Here is a 19206-nt window from a genome sequence, read left to right on the forward strand (position 1 = left end):
TTGGTGCCACCTCGTCCTGCCGTTGCCATTGGCTCGGCGCAATCTGCTGTTCCCTCTGCCGCGAGCTCCTCGCTCCCCCTCCCCTCGCTTGCTCCTCTGCTTCTCTTCCCCGGGCCGCCGGGCCTGCGCTCGGGAGCTCTCCCTGTGTGAGAGGGAACGGACCGGGGCTGGGACTGGGGGTGGCTCAAAGCCCAGGATGGCCCGGGGCACGGGGCGAATGGGTGGGCACTGGGGAAGTTTCACAGGAAACAGTGGGGCAGCCATGGTGGCGCCCACTCCTCACAACTCCTGTGCGCATTCCCGTTCCCCCAGGATCGCGGGAGGGCAGACGTGGCTCCCCGGGGGTCGTGAGCTCCGGGGCTGGGGGAAGCCCCGCCTCCCTGTCCCGCGAGCGCCGGGGGCTCTGTCCGCGGGCGAACAATGGCTCTGCCCCGCCCACCAGCTACGCGACGCTCCCCCCAGCCCGCACTGAACTCTGGCCGGATCTGCAGACACCGGGACACAGACGAGCGTGCCTGCGCGCGCACCGGGTGCCCCCATTGGGTACGCTCGGCAGGGGACGCCCACCGCCGGCACCAGTGGGCCATCCTGTCCCCATGCCCACGCCTCTAGAACTCGTGCGGGGCGTTTTGGAGATTCTTCAAATTTGTCAGGTTGTTATTTTGGAATTCTTGATGGAAAAAAAGCAGGAAGCACAGACTTGTGCTTTCACTCAGGAGCAGGCAAAGGGACTGTTGGTGGAAAAGGATAGTTAGCAGGTATTGAATTGTTACTCCCAGCCAATTCACAAGAATCATTTAATCCTCACTGTGACCTTATGAAGTGAGTATTTCACTATTCCATTTTAAGGATGAGGAAAATGAGATATGGAGAGGTGAAATAACTTGCCTATGGTCACAGCAGACGATAAGTGGTGGAGCTAGGAATTGCCCAGAAATGTAATACAAGAGCCAGTGTGCTCTTACTCCCTGCTCAGACCCACACAGCCCTAGTCTCGGAGATGTTCTGACCTCTCTGACCTGTCTCTCATGCCCCTATCTTTTCTGGGCCTGTGGGAGCCTCACCATGACAGCCCAGAGCCTCACCATGACAGCCCAGAACCAGGCGGCCTCTGTATTCACCCAGTCAATCCTTCCATGCCTGTCTCCCCAAGTCCTGCCCCAGGATCACAAGAAAGACACTTGTGATTGCCTGGCAGGAGGACTAAGCAGCTCCCTTGTTGGCCGCTGGTCTTGGGGTCAGGACAATTTCTTGGCCAGTGACCAGATGTCTCCATTCCTGTCCTGGCTGCCTGTCCAGTGTGAAAGTTCTGAATGGGACTAGATGTTTTCAGATATGGACAGCTTATCTAGGCATGGCTCAGAAGTGCTTGGTGCGTGGACTAGAAGCCTGGGCACATGCTGTTCCCCTTCAGCTTCGCTCTGCAATGTCTATTTCTTTACCAACTGCAGGGGTTACTCTTTGCTTAGTCCATTTGGCTGCTATAACAATCTACCATAGATTGGGTGGCTTTTACAACAGAAATTTATTTCTCACAGTTTTGGAGATTGGAAAGTCCTAGATCAAAGCACTGTCAGCTTTGGTGTCTGGTGAGGGTCCACTTCCTGGTTCATAGGCAGCCATGTTTTCACTGTCTTCACATAGGGGTTGGGGTGAGGGATCTCTCTGGGGTCTCTTTTATAAGGGCACTAATCTCATTGAGTCTTCAGGACCTAATCACCTCCCAAAAGCCCCACTTCCAAAAATCATCACTTTAGGGATCAGGATTTAACATGAATGGGGGGGACATAAATATTCAGTCTATTGCACTCTTTAAGGAAGAAAATAGGGGATTTCATTTGGAGTGTACCGTTAATCGTGGCTAAAGATGGCTCTACATTGAGACTAGCTTTCTTTCTTTTTTTTTTTTTTTTTTTTTTTTAAGCTAGTCAAGCGTGGTTGTGGGGGGAGACAACTTTCTTTCTTTTTAACATCTAGGTATGTCTGATCCTTGTTTCCTCCACACCCTGGACTTCATAGGGACCAATCTAAAAAGTCAGGGTTCCCTGGAAATTGCCCTCCTACTTAGACTCTGGTATATTACCGCTGGTATTATTACTTACTGTTGGTGTTGTGCCTTAGGCCAGGTACGGTATCATTCATTTTCTGCCAGAGAAAGAAAGGGGAGTTGTGTTAAGACAAGAATGTAGACTAGAAATAGTATTTCTCTAAAGATAGAGTGCTGCACTATGGGGATAGCTTTGGGAGTCCAAAGGAGATCGGGGTTAGGGAGAGAGAATTTCAGAGAGAAATGGTCAGAGCCCATGTCACTGTTGATAACTACCATAGAATAGTGACTAGTTCGTGCTGCATATAACACATGGCTATGATTGTGTCACACACTACTTTAAAACTCTCGGTAGCTCACTACTGCCCACAAAAGAAGGCTGCCTAGTATGAATAATATTATGGGAAAAGCACAAGACTTGATATGAAGAATTATTAGGTCAGTGACAAATTAGAAATTATAGATAAGTATATGATCTATCATTCTATGTATACAATATAATTTATATTGACTTAGCTGATAGATATTATAGCATAATAAGAGGAAAGTACAAAATATGCTTGGGGAATGGAGATTGGAGATATAAACTTTCCTCTATGAAAAGAGGTACAAAGTAAGTACCATGGCAGTTTTTAAATTTCATTTTGATTCTTCAAGACAGAAGAGCAAGAAAAAACAGCCACCTTTAGCTATCTTAAGCAAATAAGGCCTCGATAGCAGGAAGTCACAGGAAATGATCTCCCTATTTATTCAGTCCTTCTCAAGTATCCCTGGGTCTGGAACTTATAGGCAGAGAATTGTTCATATTCAGGACAGGGCCAGAAGAAAATCTTTTTTTCTTTTTCTTTTTGAGACAGAGTCTCACTCTGTTGCCCGGGCTAGAGTGCTGTGGCATCAGCCTAGCTTGCAGGAACCTCAAACACCTGGGCTCAAGCAATCCTCCTACCTCAGCTTCCCAAGGAGCTGGGACAACAGGCGCATGCCACCACGCTCGGCTAATTTTTTCTATTTTCAGTAGAGATGGGGTCTCACTCTGGCTCAGGCTGGTCTCAACCTCCTGACTTCAAGCGATCCTCCCCACTCCAGCCTCCCAGAGTGCTAGGATTATAGGTGTGAGCCACCATGCCCAGCACAGAAGTGCAAATCTATGTTGGAAAAGGTTCTCTCCAGCTGTTTCCCTGTTTGTTTTGTTTCCTCAAATTCCTTCTCTATGAATGGACTATGAATTGCCCCCTTCCTGCATCCAGGTTTGGTTCAGGAACAGGTGAGTCAAATTGAAGAAGCAGCTGCAACAACAATCACCAAATCAACCAAACCAGATTCTTCCAGCCATTAAGAATATGCGCACCTCACTCAGATTATCCACTAATTCTTATTCTTTTCTTCCTGTGGTTTTAGATTTCCACAGCTCCCTTCCACCTCAGCCTGTATCTTCACTGAAAGTCCCACAAGTGAAATGCAAGATCCCCAGTTGCAGAGGCTAGAGTCCTTAGTTCCTGCTGTGTACTCTGATAACTATGGCACAGCCCAAATCACAGAACTGTTTTCCTGATGAGTATGAGATATCCATCTATTCCCTCTACTGTCTACATCAGTAACTCTCACTCACAGACCCAGATAGGAGGACAGGGTTCCTCTCTCAGCATCTTTGCTATTCCAGCTGTAGGTTTATCTCCTGGACAAACCTGGTCCAACATGACAAGCCAAGATTTTGAAGCTTACAGTCTAAGAGACAGCCTGGAATTCCAGATCATCTCCAATATGGTAGCCTTTGGATTTCTCTGATCAAAGTACTAATAAATACTAGACCGTATAGAAAATAGGTCTTCTTGCCCCTTGTACATTAAAAAAAATGGTATGAGGAAAACTACAAAACTATGGTGAAAGAAATCAAAGAACTAAATAAATTGAAAGATACTCCATGTTCATGGATAGGAAGACTCAAAATAGCCAAGATGTCAGTTCTTCCCCACATGATCTCTAGATTCAATGTAGTCCCAATCAAAATCCCAGCAAAGGCCAGGCGTATTGGCTCACACCTCTAATCCCAGAACTTTGGGAGGCCAAGACAGGAGGATCACTTGAGGCCAGGAGTTCAAGACCAGCCTGGGCAAAATAGTGAGACCCTGTCCCAAAAATTAAAAAATAAAAATAAATTCCACCAGGTTACTTTGTAAACGTCAGCAAATTGTTTCTAAAGTTTATATGATGAGGCAGAAGATTCAGAATAATCAACACAATATAAAGGAGAAGAAGAAAGTTGGAGGACTGTCACTCCTCAACTTTAAGACTTACTATAAAGCTACATTAATCAAGACAGTGTGGTATTGGTGAAAGAATAGACAAATAGATCAATAGAACAGAATAGAGAGCCCCTAAATAGACCCATATAAATATAAGCAACAGATTTTTGACAAAGGAGCAAGACAATACAATGGAAAAAAGATGGTCTTTTCAACAAATTGTCGTGGAACAACTGAACATCCACATATAAAAAAATGAATCTAGACATAGATCTTACATCCTTCACAAATATTAACTCAAAATTGATTATAGATCTAAATGTAAATACATAAAACTCTCAAAAGGTGCACAGAAGAAAAATCTAGGTGACCTTGAGTCACCTAGTAATTTTTTTTTTTTAAATAGAGGTAGGATCTAGGGTGGGTGCAGTGGCTCACACCTGTAATCCTAACACTTTGGGAGGCAAAGGTGGGAGGATCACTTGAGGCCAGGAGTTCAAGGCCAGCCTGAGTAACATAGCAAGACCCCATCTCTACAAAAAAAATAGAAAAATTAGCTGGGTATGTATGGTGGAGCACGCCCATAGTCCCAGCTGCTCAGAAGGCTGAGGCAGGAGGACCACTTGAGCCCAGGGGTTCAAGGCTGCAGTGAGCTGTGATCACACCACTACACTCCAGCTTGGGTGACAGAGTGAGACCCTGTCTCAATAAAAATAAATAAATAAGAGAAAATGAAAATGAAACATTCTTACCATATCATCTAGCAATTGTGCTCTTTGCTATTTACCCAAAGGAGTTACCTATGTCCATACAAAAACCTGCATACACATGTTTATAGAAGCTTTATTTATATTTGCTAAAACTGGGAAGCCACCAAGATGTTCTTCAGTAGGTGAATGCATAAATAAACCATGATGTAATGGAATATTGTTCAGTGCTAGAAGAAATGAGCTATCAAGCCATGAAAAGACATGGGGGGGACTTAAAGGCATGGTACTAAGTGAAAGAAGCAAATCTAAAAAGTCTACATACTGTATGATTCCAACTATGTTCTGATGAACAAGTTCCATGCTCCTGCCTTCATGGAGCTTACCTTCTAGTGGAAGAGACAAATAATTAAAAAAATAAATAGATATATAATGTCTGGTGAAGAAAAAATGGTAAGAGGAGTTAGAGTAAATTGTTTGACAAAATGCAAGAACTTTCAAGATTCTGGGCATCATTTTTGCTCAAGAGGAACCCAGACAAAGCTCTTTTTTGTTTTATTTATTTGCTTTCTTGTTTGTTTGTTTATTTTTACTTGCTGTCCACATGCCCTACACACCTGGTGTTTCATTCTTCGAGCCTTATAATTTTCCTAGCTGAGTTCACAGTTGGCTGTGACTTCATTGGCTCCCCCTTAGTGTTAGAAATACTGTAATCAGGACCTGCCATCATGGATGTTTACAGACTTGGCCTGAGAGTAGGCATAATCTCTGTCAAATGAGGCTGATTTCAAGGGTACAGGAAATTCCAAGACATAGTAACCTGGGCAGAACTAGCCAGCAGAGCCCCAGTCTCTTTACCTAGGCTTTCATCCCTTCCTGACCTCTGCTGCAGTTGAGATCTTTCTGAGGAGTTCAGTGGCTAAGCTCTTATTCGACTTTGCTTCCCACCAGAGTCCTGGCAGCTGAACTATCCCCAGCACCTGAGCTGTGACATTTGCCCAACCTTTGCCCCATAGGGATACCTGATGAGAAGGAGGGTAGTCAGAAGACTTCTCTGCCTCACCCCACTGCTAAGAGGGCAAAGATGATTGTCCTGTCAAAATTTGTCTCCACCCAGGAAGAAAGGACATGACCCCATGCAGGTCATCGTTGAGAGAGATGAGAGTGCTGTGCCTCTAGAATGGTGAAGGTCCTTCTCAGAATGGCATGTGCCCTGTCCCCTCACTCCAGTGATAGTGCCAGACAGTTCCTTGGGACACCATGACCCATGACCTTCCTGGAAGGGAAGTCCTCCAGTGGGTGGAGGTGAGGAGAGAGGCCTACCCCAGAGCTTTCCAGAACTTTCAGAAAGTAGCAGACTTGTAGGGCATTGTTGTTTCTCCTCAATTTACCTCTGGTGACTGTGAGTCACTCTTAGCTGCAAAATCAGTTGCCACATCTATTAACTTCGACATTTCAAAGAGTGACCAAGGTTTTAAAAAAAAGAAAAAAAAAAAAAAAGAAAAAAAAACCAAAAACTTCGACATGGCCTGGGCAAGGGTTTTGAAATCTATGGGCACGTGCTCTGTGGTATTCTTTTTGACAGTTTATTAATGTCTTTCTGTTCCATTAATTGATGTTGAAGATTTTAGAGTCCTGGGCATTATGATATTGACTCTGGACTGCTTTGTGACTGACCCAAATCAAACCCTTTGTATGTTTCAGTTTCTTTTCCTATTTCACAGGGAGCAACAGGGTGACACAGTAGCCAACAATGCTCAGGAAATAAACTGACACCTGGGAGGATACAAAAGAACACCATTCTGGAGCTCGTTTCTTCTTCTTTCAGCTCTACTGTGAGTTCATCTCTGACTTGCTCTTTCAATGCTTTGTCCTTCCTGTAAAATGAGGGTAAGCAGCCTCTTCCCTGGGAGGTGGGAGTTGATACATCTGGCTCTGGTCTCCCAGGGGCTTGAGGCAAGGATGGGGCCTCCGTGAGAGGCTTTCTACACAGGGGTGGCCTCTTATCCCAGGAGCCCATGTGACTTCCATGAATGCCTGTTTATGACATGAACAGACCCTGAGGATATTTTGGCCTTTCCTTTACTCTTTTCTTGACATGTTTAGGGAGAGGAAACTTGGGGACGCATACCTAGAATTATGGTATATAATTCTGCAGAAATAAGGAGATAAGAGTTGTAGCCGGGGGTGGGGGCTAGAGGATCTGTCACTGTCCCCAGCCAGCTGTCAACCAGAGAGAGGGGGATACGTTCACAGATCTTTATGTATTTGGACATTACTTTTTTTTTTTTTTTTTTTTTTTTTTTGAGACAGAGTCTCACTTTGTTGCCAGGCTAGAGTGAGTGCCATGGCGTCAGCCTGGCTCACAGCAACCTCAAACTCCTGGGCTCAAGTGATCCTCCTGCCTCAGCCTCCCTAGTAGCTGGGACTACAGGCATGCACCACCATGCCCGGCTAATTTTTTCTATGTATATTAGTTGGCCAATTAATTTCTTTTTTTTTTTTTTATTTATAGTAGAGACGAGGTCTTGCTCTTGCTCAGGCTGGTTTTGAACTCCTGACCTTGAGCAATCCGCCCGCCTCGGCCTCCCAGAGTGCTAGGATTACAGGCGTGAGCCACCACGCCCAGCCTGGACATTACTTCTTTTCACTCTTCCGAGCTCCCTGCAAGGAGAGGCTCTGAATTTGGGAGGGTAAGGCCTTAGGGCTGTCCCCTCCTTCAGCTGCCTCCAGGTCTGTCCTTCTTTACTGTCTCCTTCGTCACCCTGTTAAATTTTTTAGCACAAATATAGGCCAAATTTTGGGTGTACGTAAGTAAAGATAATCCATTCCCTTAACATAAGGCCCTAGCCCACGTGTGACAGAAACTAGGCCCATTCCCTCCCCCATGACTGGCAGGTGCTGGACCCAAGCCTTCTCCCAGCCGCTGTCACTCTGGCAACTCCAGATCCTGAGATTAAAGCGTCAGTTTGCTCAAATAAACAAACACACTGAGGCACATGTTACCCAGCCAGCCCCACGTATCTGTCCATTCACACTGCCTGTGACGTAGTGACATTGGGCAAGAGGCCAGAGCTGCAGAAACTTCCATCACAACCTTGGACCTGTCAGGCTTTCCTGTGACAGAGGGCAATGTGGGGAAGGTTTAGAAGCCAGTTCCTGTCCCAGAGTTGGCCCTTACCAGCTCTCTGGGCCAAGGGAAAGGGGCAGGGCCCTTCTGGGCTGTGGGCTTTCCCCTGTTTGGTGGTCCAGGCTGAGTCTCAGGTAACAGACAGCCAGGGAGGATAATGAGTGGGCTCCCTCTCCTCCTGCCCGGAGGTCTGGGGCACCTCCTGCTTCTGAAGAAGAAGAAGAAGCCTGCTGGGGCACCACTGGCTTCTGGAGAAGATTGGGCGAAACAGGAGATCCCCCGCTCCTGTAAGCATATTAGTTTGCTCATTCAGCAACTGTTTATGGGACCCACATGGTCCCAAGCACAGTAGTAAGAGCTGAAGTCATAGGAGTTCCTGACCTCGGGCAGTTCACATAGTGGAGGAGCTCTTTATGACTCTGGATGACTGAGCTATAGGCTCCAGAGGAAAGGCACACTCCAGACCAGCTTGGCAGAATTAGGGAGGACTCTCTGAAGGAGATGATGGTGCTAAATCCCAAGGGGCCATTAGGGGTGGGTGTGGAGAAGGACAATTGAAAAGCTCAGAGGCCCAGAGGAGGAAAGGACTGTAAACTGACATTCCACTGACTGAGACTCTCAAACATGGCTCCTCCTGGGCCCCGGGCTGGAGAGATTGTGCAACAGGTCTGCTGAGTGGCCAGTGCACTAGCCCAGCACAGCTCCCTGTGTTACTGGACGTGTCCATCCACACTATCCACAGAGCCATAGCCTGTCTCTCACTCCAGGCCTCCTCCTCCAGGTTCTCCTCCATCAAGCACAGAACTGGAGAGTGTGTACATGGGTGTGCACACATGCACACACAGGCATGTTGTATGCACAGGTTTGTGTTCTAGGGGAAAGACCTCTGCCAGGTTATCACTACCTACCTCTGGGACCAAGGAGTAGGCCTGCGGATCAGGTAGTGAGTGTGACTGTGAACAGCCAGTTAATGTCTCCTGGGCGAAGTGTGTGAGCTGAGGACTGACAGTCTGGGCAGGAGAGACTTGGGAACAAACATTATAGGACCAGGGCCAGGGCCAGGGCCAGAGATTTCTCCAGTGGCCTAACCTTGCAAAGATGGCTCTTCCCAGCCCACAAACCTCTTCTTCCCTCTTCTGGAGTCTGCAGGGGATCTTTCCCCAGCCTAGAAAGCCAGCCCATCCTGTGCAGTCGATCTAGGATGGACACACAGATAGGAAAGGCAGATACAGGCCCAGGGTCTCTAGCAACAAATAAATCAGTCAAAAGGAAAGTTTTTCTTGTCCTGAGCCAAGGTGGAGAGAGAAGAGGGGCTTGCCCCAGCTTTGTCTTTGTGGTCCAAGAGAGGTATAACCCCATCTGCTTCTTGCAGTTGCTAAGAGTGCCCAGAGGGAGGTCATGACTGTCTTCCAGAGTTCTGAACCAGTGTCTCCCTCTCTGCTGCAGGTGACAGGAACGGCCCCCTGGCTTTTGCTTCTCTCCTCCCACATCCCCTCCCTAAGCTGCTGCTTTCCCCAAAGGCAACCTTTCCCCGAGAGTCTGTCTAAACTCCTGCATCAGGAGAGCACAGCCAGCCAGCCCACTCTCCCGGCCTTCCCTTTGTCTGACAGTAACCTCTCCCACAGCTGATGTCACCCTTGCTTTGCACTGACACAGCAACTGAGCTGGCCGCGGCAGGGTTGTGAGGTCCATAGGGCAGCTGGCTGTGTCCAAAGCCAAGCTTCCCTCGGTGCTCCCCCAGAGCTTTTCCTCGGCCAAGAGCTTCTCTTCCATTTGGTGCCTCAGAGCCAGTGTAGCCACCTGGGAATTGAGTGTTGACTGAGCCTCCGCTGTACCCAGTGAAATGTTAATTCTCTGCTCTGTGGGGGAGAGAACGGAGCCAAAGTTCTGCTCCCACCCCCAGGGAGCTCATAGATTTCTGAGAGAAACAGGACAAAGCACAATAGCACACTGGCAGGCAAGCATTTGATGAAGGCCAAGTGTAAACATACCATATTAAATCAGGGAAGGGAGCAAGGGTGCCTGTCCTAAGAAGTGCCACTAGAATCAGGTAGGGGAAGAGAAAGGGCTTGCGATAGAGTCATTTAGTGGTTTTTTAAAGAGAAAATTGTCTGTTTATGTGCACTGTGCTAGGTGTATTGACAATGTATTCATATTTACTCACATATTTACCCATTTTGCAAAGCTCAGAAAAGTTGTAGCAGCCTGTGGTTTCTGGGGCAGGGATGATGTGATGTGAATCTATCAGTACCTCACATCTTCTAGGTGTGTGCTAGGTACTTCATGTATTTTGTCCATTAAGTAGTTCTTTCCAACAAACATTCTAATAAGTGGAGTCAAAAGGACACTTCCTTCTGACTCCAGGGTATGGGCCCTGCTTCTTCCCTGGGCAGAGAAGGGAAAAGGGAAAACCTCATACCAGCTCAGCTTGGCCTCTGCAAGTAAATCAATGTAATCAGGTGGATTTCCAGGCTATTTCTCTGCTCCTCCCACACCGGAGGTTGGCTGGATTCCTTTTTATTTTTTTTATTTTTTTATTTTTATTTTTATTTTTTTTTTTGAGACAGAATCTCACTTTGTTGCCCAGGCTAGAGTGAGTGCCGTGGCGTCAGCCTGGCTCACAGCAACCTCAAACTCCTGGGCTTAAAGCAATCCTTCTGCCTCAGCCTCCTGAGTAGCTGGGACTACAGGCATGCGCCACTATGCCCGGCTAATTTTTTGTATATATATTTTTAGTTGGTCAATTAATTTATTTCTATTTTTGGTAGAGACGGGGTCTCGCTCAGGCTGGTTTCGAACTCCTGACCTGGAGCAATCCACCCGCCTCCGCCTCCCAAAGTGCTAGGATTACAGGCGTGAGCCACCACGCCCGGCCTAGATTCCTTTTTAAATTGTTTTGTTTTGTCTTTTGTTTTTTGAGACAGGGTCTCACTCTGTTCCCTGGTATAAAGTGCAGTGGCATCATCATATCTCACTGTAACCTCATACTGCTGGGCTCAAGTGATCCTCCTGCCTCAGCCTCCTGAGTAGCTGGGACTACAGACGCACCACCATGCCTGGGTAATTTTAAAAAAAAATGTAGAGATGGGGTCTCACTATGTTTCCCAGACTGGCCTTGAACTCCTGGGCTCAGGTGATTCTCTTGCCTCGGCCTCCCAAAATGCTAGGATTACAAGTGTGAGCTATGCTGCCTGGCCTGGTTGAATTTTTTTTTTTAAAGCCCAGAGTTATTTCCTTCTCATTTCCCAAAGGACACTGGATTCTCAATGTGATCTGGCCCAGATATGCTCTTGCAGAATCCTTGGTTTCCCCATGTCCTCCTTTCAAGCAGCAGCCCAGAGAGCCAGCTGCATTCCTCCCATCCCTTCTGAGCCTGCCTTTTAGCTGAGGACCAGCCAGGGAGGGAGAGGAGCCAAGTCCAGAGCATGTACACAGCATGTCCCTCGGCCCCACCTCAGTCCCCACAGCCTCAACAGCACTCAGAGGGCCCACAGCGGGCTGTGGACCCTGTCAGTCCCCAGGACGTGAGAGGCCCCCAGCATTCTTTCCCTTTGACATTCACTTAACCAAACTTCTGCTTTCCCCAGACAAATGCCAACGTCTTCCTGATCCCCAAGGGCTATCACACATGGCATTTGGCAGGGACTCCTGAGGGCTGAGGCTGTCCCTTCTTGACACGAAGGAATGGAGGCCATGCGAGTGGGCCTCCCAGACCCTGAGTGTCCACCTGGAGTCACACTTCCTTGGGCCTCTCCCTGCCTGGGAGCAGTCTAGCCAGCAACTGAGCTTAGCAGGGATAGTAAGGCAAGCCCAATCCTGGGAGACACAAAACTCCCCTGATGGCCTCTTTTGGCTCCCTGAAGATCTTACCAAACCTTTCTTAGACCACATCACAGTCATCCACCCCATCTTCCCATCCTCACTTAGGGGCGGACTTGTATCATGGTCTGACAGCTCTTCCAGCCTAACTCAGCTCGCTCCTTATTTTTTCTCACAGATCTAACCCCACTAAAGCCCTTGCACAGTTATTCAGCCTTGATGTCTGTTTGTCAGAGGGCCCAGATTCACACAGAAGCTACTAGGCATCTAGAAGGATAAATCCCTGTGTGTTAGGACCTGTTAGCAGGGCGAGGCATGAGCTTTCAGAGTTACCCAGAGGAAAAAGGTAAGTTATAGGAGGAACTCAGGAATAAAATAGCCTCTAGATTGGGACCTCTGAGTGCACAGCCTTTTTTTTTGATCTTTTACATTTGAAAAAGAGCTGTTTCTTCCTATCGATAGACGGGGCAATGGTCCTGCTGCCACCTGGTGGCCATTGTAAGCAAAGCACCTTTGTGGCCTCCCACCGTGTGCTCTGATTCTGCTGGGGAGGGTAGGAGTGAGAATTTGTTCTGGCAATTGGAGGCCTCTCCCACCCTCCATTGCAGCATAAATTATAGAAATCCTGACTTCCAAACGTAACACCCAAACCTTCCTCCTTTTATTCAGCACCATAGATGCACACATCTATGAACATAATAAAACCACTGAATTGTACATTTTTAAGTAAGTGAATCGTATAGCATGTGAATTATATCTCAATAAAGCTGTTTTTTAAATCAGCACCATAAGAAGGGTTGGAATAAACTGAGAATTGTAGTCAATGAAGATGAAGATGGCTGGTTCAGTTCCTGGGGACATCCCTAAACAGATATACAAGAAGGCCACACAGTAGGTACCCCCAAAATGTTTAATATCTTGTGAAGTTAAATGAAGCCACTTTTTTTATTGCTTCACCACCCACCCTTTAACCATTGCCCTAAATCTAGAGGCATCCTTCTTACCTTCCAAGTCGACTGAGATACTCTAGTCTAAACATCCAAAGGCTTTTCATTTATCAGAATCCTTCCTGAACTTTGAGCAGCATTTCATACTGTCAACCACAACTCTCTTCATCTGACTGTTGTGTCTCGAGAATCCTTGGTTTTCCTCCTATCTCTCATGACTCTTTCTCTTCCTTCCTGGCTCCTCTTCCTTCTGCTGACACAGTAAGCTCTTCTCTCAGTTATTTAGCAATCTCATCTATTCCTGTGACTCCAATAGCCACCTCTAGCTACATGATCTCCATTTTACTCTCCCAGTATTTATTACTCACTCAAGCTCTAGACCCAATTGTCTGACAGCCTCTCAGGTTTCATCATCTGAGTGTCTCGTTAACACATTAGGCACAAATATACCTAAAGCTGAATTCATCACCTTCCTGCTGCAAACTTGCTCCTTCTCACTCTTCCTTGTACCCCATTAATCAGGTCACTATTCATCCAGTCGTCCAGGTTTGAGATCTTGGAGCCACTTTTTTTTTAGATTAATTTTTTTTTTTTCAGCCACATGATTAGGGTATCCTTAGATAGATTCATTTTTTTTGGTAGAGACGGGGGTCTCACTCTTGCTCAGGCTGGTTTCGAACTACTGAGCTCAAGTGATCCTCCTGCCTTGGCCTCCCAAAGTGCTGGAATTACAGGCAAAGCCACCACTGCCAGCCTAGAGTCACTTTTGATTTCTCTATCCCTTGCACCCTGTACATCTAATTAGATGCTAATCCTATCAGGTTCTGCCTATAAGATGTCTCACTTATCTTTCCATTCCTTTCTATTCTTATTTTACCACCATAATTCAGGCTTTCATTATCTGTCCCTGAACTAGCACAGAAACCTTACAACTGATATTCTTGCTTCCAATTTTCCCCAAAACCAACCCATCTTATTGTTAGATTATTTCTCATGAAGTCTAGCTTTGATTTCTTTACTCTATTCAGAAAATATCCTTGTCTTTCTATTATCTAACGGATTAAATGTCTAGCAGTGGAGGTTTTGCATATTTATTCTCAACCCTCTTTCCAGGCTTACTTTGTATTCTCCAGCCAAAGTGGAACTGTTCTTCCAAAAAAAGCATTCATGGCTGGAGTGTGGTGGCTCATGCCTGTAATCCTAGCACTCTGGGAGGTCAAGGCAGGAGGATTGCTTGAGGTCAGGAGTTTGAGACCAGCCTGAACAAGAGCAAGACCCCATCTCTACCAAAAATAAAAAAAAATTAGCCAGGCTTGGTGGTGCACGCCTATAATCCCAGCTACTTAGGAGGCTGAGGTGGGAGGATCACTTGAGCCTGTGAGTTGGAGGTTGCTGTAAGCTAGGCTGATGGCACTAGTCAGGGTGACAGAGTGAGACTCTATGTCAAAAAAATAAAATAAAATAAAAGCACTCCATGCTCCTACCTCTGCCTGCCTTTGCTGATTTCCCTGCATGGATGACACAGGGAAAGCCATTGTCTTTGCAGCCGCTGACCTGATTCAGAAGCCCAATTCCACCATAAGTTATCTCTCTGATACTCAGTTTCTTCATTTGTAAAATGAAGATAATAAAAACCTACCCCAAAAGACTGTGTGAGAATTAGCTAAAATAATGCACTGTAAATTGTCTGGCCTCTGTGTGGTTAATGAATGGTAGCTACACTTTATTTCTGTCTCTTAAAATATTACCCATCCTTCCAAGTCCATCTCAGTGTCATTCCCTTCAGAATTCCCTTCTTGACCTTCCCACTTCCTAACTCAATCATCCTCCTTTCTCTGAACCAATGTTAGATGCTATACTTCTCATTGCAGCCATTTTCAGACTTGTTACACATTTCACCCATATTCGTCCCCAACTTGTAATTTCCAAGGAAGTGGCAATTAATGCAATAACTTGGTGCAAGGAAGTGATAAGCAATCTACTGCATGGATGACAAGAAATGAACTGCAATGATTTCCTGCTGAAGCGGAGAGGTAGGGTGGTGAAGCCAACCAGCCAAGAGTTTCTCTGAGTCTGAGATGGAAATAAGTCTCAAATCTCCTAACTACTGATTTTTGGCTTTTAAAAAATAATTATTTTTCCAAATATAAAAGTACTCAGAATCAATGTGAAAAAAAATGAATAAACTAAAAGGGCCTGTAATCACATCATTCAGAGATATCCATTGCTAATTTTAGTTCATTTTTTAATGCAACTATATAGGTATAATACACACATAAAATTCAGAAATTGTTACATTATAGGTGTGTATGCCAGAATTTTTCCCATAACACGTGATGAGCATTTTCTCATGGCATTAAGTATTATTCAAAAATGTTAATTTCTGCACAATAGCTCATCATGTGACTGTATCATAATTTATTTAATATTTTTTTCTATGTTGCATATGTAGGCTTCCTTTTTTCAGCTTTTTAAGTAGAAATCACCATTCTATTTCTCATTAACCTCAGAAACTCCAGTCTCCTTCTGTATATTCTAGGAGCACCCTGTATTTCTCGCTTGTAGTACTTTGTGTGATTATAAATCATAAATTATTTAAGTGTTTGTTTAATTCCTGTCTTCTCCACTAAAATATAAGATCCATGAGGCAGAGTCTATGATGGTCTTATTTACTGCTTTATCCTTAGAGCTAAGCACGGTGCCCAACCCATATTCGGTACTGAGTAAATATTTGTGGAATGAATGACTGACAGGAGTGAGGACTCTGGATGGAAGAATATATGTCTCCTGTAAAGGGACCCTCAGAGACAAGGAGGTCACTGCCCTGAGACTATAAAATGATGCTGTAGAATCATCTTTGTTCTCCAATCTCTGCTCTTCACAGGCTTTGGGCATTCAGTCAGCTGTGCCTCGTGTGAAATTTGGTGAGTGGTGCTGAGGGTAAGAACTGGGTTCTCCTGGGTCTTCTTCCCCAAGCCCCTCTGTCAGACATTCCTATTCTCTCTCTGGCCTTTCTTGATCCTCCTCTTCTCTTACTGTGAGTCCCTCTCTTTCAATCTAGCCAGCTGTCTCAAAGTTACATGGAGCTCTCTCCTCCACCCCTACCCTGCTGCAGGTGGCTTGACTGATATCAACTACAGAACTCTGTCCGACACAGCTGGGACTCTTCTCTGAAGTGATAGTGCTGATGGATTGCTTCTAAGCATGTGAGCACACGGTGGTGTTCATACTACACTCAGCAGTGGGGCATGACCATGGCCTCAGGGAACTGAACTTCCTTATGTTTGCTGATGGCATCATCTATCTCCCACCACCTGGGTTTGATTGGTTCCCTCCATCTGCCTAATCTTCTGTATAAGGCATGGACAAAAGGACATAGGTGTCTAGGAAAGACCTCTAGAAATGGGATGTAAGCTAAAAATTTCATTCAAAAAGGATCTCATTGGAGACATGGATGATTGCAAAGGTATTCCAGCAGGACTTGTGAAATAACAGAGGTGATAGGAAGGAAGTGAAAGGATAAAGTGGGGTCATTTTGATGATGAGGTGAATCACCTCCAGCCTTTCTGTGAGGTCCCAGATGAAATTGAACAAAGTGTTATTTTTCTTGGCCTCCTGATCTGGAGACAGCTGCAATAGGACTTCATGTACTTGAACCTTCCCATGGATCTGGCTTGTCCATTGTGATGTATTGAACAGTAGGGCCTTTTGAAGGCCCTTGATACAGTGTTGTGGTGTCTGTTGCATGAAAATAGTTTTGGGTGGACTTCCCTGGACTTAGTCTACTCTGGTCTGCTTGCTTGGTCCACCAGTTTTGTTGATGCAAACCTGGGCTACTCAAATTTTATAATTTTTTCCACAAAGATGACAAGTGGTATATTGATGAAGCCTACGGTCTTATGCCCAGGGTTCTTTCTGATAGATAAGTGATTTCCAATGTCTTCCATTAAGAATCATTGTCATAGTGAGCCATGGTTAGTTATGCCTTATGTTTATACTTATGCTTTATGTTTATTGAGGTAAAAAAGGTTAAAAATCAACAGGTGGAATACAGAAAGTGGTTTGAAGTTGTCCTCTCCTTGTGGACCCTGGAATGTGAATCATCCCAGGGTTCCTTTGTCTGGAATATGGAAGGTGACTTACCCCAGGGGTTCCTTCTGGAGAGCTTACAAGGAGATGGGCCACCAATTCCCTTCCTATAGACTTTGATGCCTCTGGGCTCTTTGTCAGGGTCTGGTAGATCTGGGTAGCACTGAAAAAGCTGGTTGGGTGGGCATGGCGGGAAAAGGAAATACACTGGTGGAAGAAATGGGATAATCTTCCTCCCAGTGTCTGCAGTAGGATAGCATGCTACCAAAAAGTGTATCCCAGTAAAGCCATAAGACCAATTCACCACCTGGGCTAAGAGGCACCCTGATGAAGAAGTGCTATGGTTTTGGTGGGCCGCAAGGCTTGTCATGTGGTTATAAAACTCCTCTAAGAGGTCCTCTCATTCGAAGATTATTTCATCATTCTTTCCAGACCAAATGACATCATTCCATTCTACTGGTATCTGCTGATGGGAATGGAACAGTGTGGATACAGAGAGTTCTGGGACCCATGTCCCTCAGAGCCAATATTAACAAAATCCTGGCTAAAGGTACCTACCTTAACCATGAGGTTGATTGCTGTGTATGAGTGGAGTACACAAGAATGGATGCTACAGTAAGATAATTAAATGTGTTTTGTCCTTTAGAGTGCACAGTTTGTAAAGACTTCTATATTCCGCTTTTTAAAATTCTAAAACAGTCCTTAAGATCAGCAAGGCAGTCATTGTTATCAAGATTTTGCAGATAGGTAAACTAAGTCTCAAAAGCAACTGGTTGAGAACAATACCACTAGTATGTTGCTGAGCCAACAGATAAACACAGGAGTTTAATTCACATTTAAATTCAAGGCTCTGAGGTTTTGCTGAACTGGTAAAGAGGCAGCCTGAGCCACAGGGCTCCCCTGACACTGGTTGTCCCTTTTAACAGGAAAAGTCAAGTGGCCGGTTGAAGCGTAAAGACATGGAGAAGTACTGGACAGATAATCATTAGGAGATTCCACTTGATTACAACATTTGCAACTCCTTGAGTAAGTTTAAACATCACTGGCATGCAGAGCACTTTTGGAGAAAATTTCTCAAGCTGTGTTGCATAACCTGTGCTGCTGCGGCCACATGAGTTGAGCCACATGCATCGCGAGTGCTTAACACTGAGCAGGGAAAAGCAGTAGGGTTCTGCCCAGGTGGGTGATCATGAGTAAGCCATCCAGTCATGGCCTTGAGCTCTCAGAGATGTAACACTTGTCACATGATGAACCTCCGTTCAAATTCCTGCTGATCACAAGCCTCCTTCAGGAATTCGAAATTACCCAAAGGGAATCAGAAACCATCTCCTGCTTTTCTGGACCTGACTGTTAGCTTCCTGTTCATCACCCCTATCCTGAGGTCCAGTTTTGCAAGTCAAGGGTCCTTTTGCAATTGTTCAAAAGGCTCCTGGGTGAGAGGCAGCAGCTCCCCTTTTCCTTCCCAATCAGCTTATTTAACACAATATAGTTGATACTGGCACAGTTCCTCATCCTTTCTCTTTGTTTTTTCTTTTCTTCTGGGGAGTTTCCAAATTTATTTTTTATCAACTGATTCATCTTAGAAATTGAGCCGTAAGCATCAGGACAAAGGATCATCTTGGCTACCAAATCCATTCTCCCACCAGGGCAGCGTTGTACATTTCCAAAACATTATAGGCCTCCTCCACATGACTCAAGGGATGGGAATTTCAACACCTCTCATGGGAGATTATTTTATGGCCGCTTAAACCTTAGCCATTATGAAAGTCTTTCTGATGAAACGTGTCTTTTTTTTTCTTCAGTTCATTCGTTATCCTTAGATAATCCCCTAAAAAGCATCTTCACAATCCCACTCCTTCTTTGGGGCTTACAGCTTCAATTATCTGTGCGTGGCTGTCAGGCCCCCACCCCACACACAGGCACCCACACTCCTTAGCTGTTCAGCCAACCTACACACACATCATTCTTTTCTCTTTCCTCATACATCAGAACCTCCAGTGAATTTGAAGGGAGATTACGGCTTCTCTCTCACATTTTTCTCACGATAGCTATATCCCTTCTCCTCAACCACATGCCAGATTTCTGTAGGCCAGTAGACATTCATCAATGGAAATGAGATTTTTCTGGAATGCTGTGTTCTATGGTAAAAAAAAAAAAAATCCCTCCTACACATAACTCATATCTAGAGTGAAGCAATATTTATATAAACTATAAGAAGGAAGAA

General features: G+C 45.4%; 1 long non-coding RNA gene across 1 annotated transcript; it reads left to right on the forward strand.

Annotated features, from left to right (window-relative positions):
• Window positions 1–16: 16 nt before the first annotated feature.
• LOC142875486 (uncharacterized) lies at window positions 17–18487 on the forward strand. Its single transcript, XR_012922843.1, has 6 exons — window positions 17–653; window positions 6722–6832; window positions 15778–15817; window positions 16009–16099; window positions 17415–17532; window positions 17909–18487. It is a non-coding gene; the product is annotated as an uncharacterized LOC142875486 (long non-coding RNA).
• The last annotated feature ends 719 nt before the right edge of the window (window positions 18488–19206 follow it).

Source organism: Microcebus murinus, chromosome 14, assembly GCF_040939455.1.
Source record: "Microcebus murinus isolate Inina chromosome 14, M.murinus_Inina_mat1.0, whole genome shotgun sequence".
In the NCBI taxonomy this organism is placed as follows: domain Eukaryota; kingdom Metazoa; phylum Chordata; class Mammalia; order Primates; family Cheirogaleidae; genus Microcebus; species Microcebus murinus.